General features: G+C 46.1%; 1 pseudogene; it reads right to left on the bottom strand.

The window, feature by feature from the left end:
- Positions 1-816: 816 nt before the first annotated feature.
- LOC148117923 (2'-5'-oligoadenylate synthase 1A-like) lies at positions 817-6823 on the bottom strand (annotated as a pseudogene).
- Between the last annotated feature and the right edge of the window lie 689 nt (positions 6824-7512).

The following is a 7512-nucleotide window of genomic DNA, read 5'->3' as shown; positions in this document are numbered from 1 at the left end:
TTCTGTGTACATGTGTATTTGCATGCACATATATGTTTGTGTATGTATGCATGTTTGTGTGTGTGTGTGATCAACACAGAATGCTATATCCTCAAGTGTTGTCTCCTTGACATTTGGGTTGCATTGCATTGGAACTCACCAAGGAGACTGTGTTCCCTTGCTGGCCAGTGCAGGGACCTCGTTGTCCACACATTGAAATGGCAAGTGCACATCTCCTTGTCTGACTCATTTATATGGTTCTGGTGCTGATAGTAGGCTCCTTATCCTTGCTTATGTGACAATTGTGTTATTGACTGAACCTCCTCATATCATCTGAGAGAGAAGGATTCTATTAATCCCAACTTATAAAAGCCCTAGTGGGGATCCTGTGAGCTACTGTATGATAAAGAACACAAAACAAGCAGGTGTGTGGATCCTGTGGGCTACTGTATGATAAAGAATGCAGGATGAAACCTGAACACAAAGCAGACACTCAAGAGCAGAGGCTGTCATTTCTTAGGAGGCAGAGCGACAGGAACTCTGCAGGGGTGATGTGACAATCTCTGAGACCAAGAATGACTATAAAGCAAGCAGTGTCCCTCTGCTGTTTGGGTTTAGACAAGGTCAGAGTCTTGGTCTCCTCATCTGCAGGCAGGAAAGCCCACCTCTGCCTCCCAGGGCTGTGTGTCTTCATGTCAATCATGTGACAAGTGAACAGTGTCCAACACAGTGACAGGACAGAAAATGCTCCATTGACATAGAACTCCCACCTCTCCATTTCCACACTGCTACAGCATGGTCCTCCCTGGTGGGGAGGTTGAGTCATGAGGAGACAGGCTACCTGGCTCTGGTGAGCTGACTCAGCAGGTAGGTTGAGATCTCCTGGTCTTGAAAGTCATAATAAACTGTCCAATGGACTTGAAGCTGCTTGTATTTTGTGATCAGTTCCAAAACTGTCCAGAAGCCCTGGGCTGTATTGAACTCAGTGACTCCATTCCCACGTTCCCAGGCATAGACTGTCAGCAGCTCCAGGGCGTACTGTGGGGGCAGCAGCTCGCCCAGCTTCTCTTTACACTGTGAAGAGAATGGCAATGAGAAAAACAGGGTTGTCAGCTGTTGTGTGGGGACCTGTTCATGTAGATTTAGTCTGCGGATGCTGCCATGCTATAGCCAAAGACAGAGTGGTTGAGATGGAGGCTGTGTGGTCCACACTGTGCATTTACCAGCAGGCATAGGAGGAATCATTACACAGTGATTGACAGCCAGGGAGTGGGGGTCAGAGCAGGATAGTAATGATGCTCACTAATGATGGTTTTATCACAGGCTCTGAAATAACAGGGGAGGAGATAGGGAGAGGGCCCAGTTAGTAAAGTGCCCCCCAGTCAGGTCAGGGAGTTCAGATCCCAGCACACACAGGCTGATGAGAGCAGTGACTCATAATCCCAGATTTAGGTGGAAGAGATGGAGTTCCCAGGGCTCTACGACTGTTTAGAACTGTTGATTTAGCACTCTGTGTGCTCAAGTGTGAGGCTCTGAGTGGATTTACAAAATGGAGAGTGACTCACACCCTGGACTCCACATGTATGTGCACACACATATAAACACAGACACATGCACTTTCTAGAACAGGTTTATAGACAGAAACATCATGCAAACAGTTTAAAAGGTCCAGAAAATAAGAAGAGATTGCCCGTGCAAAGAGCTAATAGCTTGAAATGGCAGGAAAATAGAAACCAGAGAATGTGACAGGCTTAGCCCCAGAAGGAAGTAAAAACCCAGACACAATTGATGTAGCAACCAGGACGCAGTAGACCAGACATGGCTGAAGAAAGAGTAGGCTAACTGGAAAGTGGACTAGAAGACACCTACTGGAACAAGCATGGAAAGTCCTCCTTCCTCCAGCTCCCCTCCCTCTCCCTTCTCCCTCCTACAGCATCACCTTCCCCTGCTGTCTCCCCTTTCCTTCTCTTCTCTCAAATTCTCCCCTTCTGCTTCTCTTTCCCCTCTTTTCCTTCTCATTTTCTATTTTCTCACCCCTTGTGTTTCATTTTTTTTCTTTTTGTGAACCTGACATAAGGTAGAGCCATCTTGAGAAGATGGACTCACAAATGAGAAAATGCTTCTAGTAAACTGCCCTGTGGGGCATTTTATTGATCAATGATTAACGAGAGAGGGACAGCCCACTGTGACTGGTGCCATGTCTGTGCAGATGACCTTGGAGTGTACATAAATGTAAGCTACATGGGTCATGGAGAGCAAGCCAGTGAGCAGAATTCCTCCATGGTCTCTGCTTCAGTAACTGCCCTGACTTCCTCAGTGATGGACTGTGAGTGGGATGTGCAACCTAATAAGACCTTTCCTTACTAAGAGACATTTGGTCATGTGATAAATATCATGTCAATATAAAGCAAACTAGAATAGCCCTGCTTTTCTCTGGCCCGGTATCCATCCACGTATAAACAGGACTCACAGTGGCTGGACTAGATGCCATACCAGTTGGTACCAGTGCTTGACCAGGCAGATGTGATTCTTCAGCTTGGGTGGGTGATCCTTCAGGAAGTTACTCTGCAGCTCTGTGAAGCTGGTGGAGAACTCGCCTTCCTTCCCCAGGAAGAAAGCCTTCTGTATACTTGTGGGTCAGGCTTGTTGTAGACGTTGACATCACCTGTAAAGGGGGCTTCACTTAGTTAACACCACAGCCCTTTTCTGAGGTTCTTTGGTTTCTCTGGGATGACAGGCTCACAAGCTGTCGGATTCTGTGAATGGGCAGAGATCAACCACTGCAAGCATCACTCCCCATACATCCATGTGCCCCAGCACACCTCAGGACTGCATACACCATGTTGCCCTAATATAGTGCCTTCCTCACATGCCTGGAGACAGTGGTGGGAGGAAACATCATACTGAAGTCACACACAAGAGGGCTGCATGGTCATCTAATAACGGCCAACCACATTCTGTGTGCCCAGTATCTTCTGCACAGGGCTTGTCATGTGTGTGCACTCCTGCTCATGCCAGATTTACTGTGAATCAGTCTGATGCATTTTATATCATGCATCTCAGGCTTACAGAGTCTGATATTTGTTTGTGTTCATAAGAAATTATACATGTATGATTGAAGGTAGTAGAGGACATTGGGTGTCTTCCTTTATAGTTTGTCACCTGATCCCTTTTTTCTCTGTGAGAAAGGAGCTGGGCTGGCTTCCAGAAAGCCACAGAGATTCTCCTGTCTCTGCCCCCATAGTGCCAGGGTTACAGGTCCATAACTAACACTTCCTAAGTTAGGTGGATGTGGGGGATTTGAACTCAGGTCCTCGTGCTTGTTCAAAATTGCCCTTGTCCACTATGCTATCTCCCCAGTCACTATGTGGTTACATTGTAGTGCCCAACTTAACATCACATGACTTTATTTGTCAAGGTTCTGAGAAGAGCAGGGTGTATATGTGTGTCCTATGAGCTTGTAGATGGACAGCATGCTATGGAATAGCTGCGTGCAATTGTGTGTGGGTGCATGTGCACATTTGAGTGGATTAGGCAGGCAGCAGGTTATGTCTTAGATGTGTGCACATGTGTGGCTGTGGCTGCAGCAAGCCACACCATGAGGCTTTGATGCTGAAATAGGACAAAGTCACCTGCCAATGGAGGTGGGGACATGCCCAGTCACTCACTGACTCCTGGGCTTATTTTCAACTTGAGGATCCAGCAGAATAGGGCTCGTTGGCTATGTCATCTTGGGTAGGGTTGTGGCAGGATCCTCTCTTGGGTTGTCATCCACACTGTCATTTCCAAGGGGTTCTTCTGTGGTGGCCTTACTTCCTTACTAGAAAGCTGCCTGAGGTTGGGGAAGTCTATGACCAAGACAGGTGTCTGGGGGAACTGCATTATAGTGTATTTCTGGATCATTCCCTATGGGCCCCCTCCCCTTGTAGCTTCCCACAGCATGTGGCTGCTCCTTCTCCCAGGAGCAGCCTCTTTCCCTGATGCCTGAGACTCTACTGTTTCCAGGACTCTCCTAAGCCAAGACCAGTGACTTTGTCTTTAAGTTAACATCAGCTGTTCATACAGTGGCCATTAGGGGGTGCTGTGTTCCCCAAATATAAAGCCTCAAGTATTCTCTACACTTTCCAAGCTCCAGTGTGCTTTCAGGGGTGTCCCTTGTTGTCTTTGGGTAGAGTTGGGTAATTTTCAATTTTGGAGATACATTGTGTGTCAGGCCTGGTATAAGATCTTAATGTAGAGGGTCATTTCATGAATAACATAACATGTGTATGCATGTTGGAGGCTGGGCTGGTGATGGCTGGGTTTCCAGGATTCTTGAGGCAGATAGCACTCCTCTGACAAGTTATGCATCCTGCACTAAACCTCCCACAGACACCCAGGCCTCTGTCCATGTCTGAGGTTTCCATCGGGAAAAGATGCATCAGTTTTTAAATTTCAGTGATTTCTCATGTTTAGAAAGACAAAATCCAGTCAGCCACAATATTGCTGGTAAACTGATGGGTCATTTAAGGTGCCTTCATTCCCTCAGTGTGCCAGCTTGCTACTTAATATCCTTCTCTGATGGATTCTCATTCCCCACTCCCAAATTCTAAATCCCTCCTCCCCAGCTCACCTCTAAAGTGATCCTCTGTTTGGGTGAATTTCTCTAATGATAAATACTTTCAGTTCAGGAATAGGAGGTGTGCGTTGGCGAGATTGTCAGTAATGTGACTAGCTCACAATCATGAGGACCCATGTTGGAAGCCCAGGACTCATGGAAATACTGGGAGTGGTCACACAGGATTGTAATTGCAGACCTGAGGAGGTGAAGACAAGAGGGTTCTCAGGGATCTGTCCAGTCAGTCAAGATTAATGCGTAATTCCAGGTCAGAGAGAGACCAGGACTCAGAAAAGATGGTTGGCTGTTGAGGTGTGTTAGCCATGGTTCATGATCACATCCTCCCCACAATGAATCCACATGTGACACGAGAGAGAGAAAGAGAGAGAGAGAGAGAGAGAGAGAGAGAAAAGAGAGGATGAAGGCATTCAGAAGGATGAGCTGAGGCTCTGATTGGCTTACCCAGGATATCATAGGCCATCAAAACATCAAACTCCACCTCCTACTGGAGCTTGGAGGAACTCAGCTTCAAGATTATCCCAGGGAGTTGTTCCTTCATGATCTGAGGACCCCAAATTTCCTATGGAGACTATGTGGTTCACACTAAGCATTTACTGTCAGGCATACGAGGAATCATGACACAGTGATTGACAGCCAAGAAGTGAGGGTCAGAGCAGGATAATAATAATGCTCACTATTTGTGGTTTTTCACAGGCTCTGAAATAACAGGGGAGGACATAGGGAGAGGGCCCAGTTGGTAAAGTGCCCCCCAGTCAAGTCAGGGAGTTCAGATCCCAACACACACAGCCTGATGGGAGGAGTGACTCATAATCCCAGCTTTAGGCGGAGGAGATGGGGTTCCCTGGACTCTATGACTGTTTAGAACTGTTGATTTAGCACTCTGTGGGCTCAAGTGTGAGGCCCTGAGCAGATTTACAAAATAGAGAGTGATTCACTCCCTGGCCTCCTCATGTATGTGCACACACATATAAACAGACACATGTACTCCTCAGAACAGGTATATAGAAAAAAACATCATTCAAACATTTAAAAAGGCCCAGAAAAAAACAAGAGATTCCCTGTTTAAAGAGCTAACAGCTTAAACTGTCAAGAAAATAGAAACCAGAGAATGTGACAGGCTTAGCCCCAGAAAAAAGCAAAAAATCTAGACACAAATGATGTAGCAACCAGGAAGCAGTGAACCAGACATGGCTGAAGAAAGAGTAGGCTAACTGGAAAGTGGACTAGAAGACACCTACTGGAACAAGCATGGAAAGTCCTCCTTCCTCCAGCTCCCCTCACCCTCCCTTCTCCCTCCTACAGTATCACCTTTATTTGCTGTCTTCTGTTACCTTCAATTCTCTCAAACCCTCCCCTTCTGCTTCTCTTACTCCTCTTTTCCTTCTCATTTTCTATTTTCTCACCCATTGTGTTTCTTTGTTTTCTTTTTGTGAACCTGACATAAGGTAGAGTCATCTTGAGAAGATGGACTCACAAATGAGAAAATGCTTCTATCAAACTTCCCTGTGGGTCATTTTATTGATCAATGATTAACGAGAGAGGGACAGCCCACTGTGTCTGGTGCCATGTCTAGGCAGATGACCCTGGAGTGTACAGAAAGGCAAGCTGTGTGAGTCATGGAGAGTAAACCAGTGAGCAGAATTCCTCCATGGTCTCTGCTTCAATTACTGCCCTGACTTCCTCAGTGATGGACTGTGAGTGGGATGTGCAACCTAATAAGACCTTTTCTTACCAAGAGACATTTGGCCATGTGATAAAATATCATGTCAATAGTAAGCAAACTAGAATATCCCTGCTTTTCTCTGGCCTAGTTTCCACTCATGTATAAACAGGACACACAGTGACTGGACTAGATGCCATACCAGTTGGTACCAGTGCTTGACCAGGCAGATGAGATTCTTCAGCTTGGGTGAACTATCCTTCAGGAAGTTACTCTGCAGCTCTGTGAAGCTGGTGGAGATCTTGCTTTCCTTCAGCAGGGAAGTGCATTCACTGATGAGTCTTCTGTAGACTTGGGGTTCAGGCTTGTTGTAGATGTTGACATCACCTGTAAAGGAGGCTTCACTTAGTTAACACTACAGCCCTTTTCTGAGGTTCTTTGGTTTGTCTGGGGTGACAAGCTCACAGGCTGGGATTCTGTGAAGGGGCAGAGATCAACCACTGCAAGCATCACTTCCCATACATCCATGTGCCCCAGCACACCTCAGGACTGCAAACCATACTCATGGTAGGGTGATAGGATGTAGAGATATACTGCATCCCATCCTGAAAAAGGATTTGATAGAGATTTTAATCTCCACTCTACACTTATATGGGGAGAATGTATCTCTCAAGAGCCTGATTTGGTAAAAGGTAGGAAAGACATGTGGTGGTATGGTCATAAGCCCACATTGAAAAATCCCACCTTTCCCGGGTATGAGTAATTGTTTTTAATGTCACTGCCAGTTTTAACCAAACAGATCTTTTTGAAATCTTGCTAAAGATAAATTATACTGCTGGACGCAATATGACTATTCAATCCTTTGCTTGCATTCTTGCCCCATTTTTCTTTGTATTGTGGAATGGCCCTTTGGAGGGTGATATTCTTAATTGTTCTTCCAGGATCTGCAAGCTGAGTAATTGTTGGGATGGTTCTGATGGAGCTTCTATTGTTCGAGTGCCTGATGTGATTCCTCTTCCAGTGCTGGTGTCTCAAGAACATCAGAATGTTATCCTTTATGGACAGTGGCGAGACTTTGGCATAACAGCTGCAATTGTTGCTGCTATTGCTCTCGCTGCCACTGCAGTTGTGGTTGCTGGAGTTACCATTTCACAGACAGCTGTGACTGCAGAGACTGTGCTGTCTGGGGAGGTTGGCAAGGCCCTGCAGACAAGGAGTGCTCTGGACTTTCACATTGGATTTGAACTTTTGAATT

This window comes from Myodes glareolus, chromosome 25 (genome assembly GCF_982192425.1).
Source record: "Myodes glareolus chromosome 25, mMyoGla1.1, whole genome shotgun sequence".
NCBI classification, from domain to species: Eukaryota; Metazoa; Chordata; class Mammalia; order Rodentia; family Cricetidae; genus Myodes; species Myodes glareolus.
The sequence above is the reverse complement of the archived record's forward strand: the minus strand, read 5'-3'. Positions and strand labels throughout refer to the sequence as shown.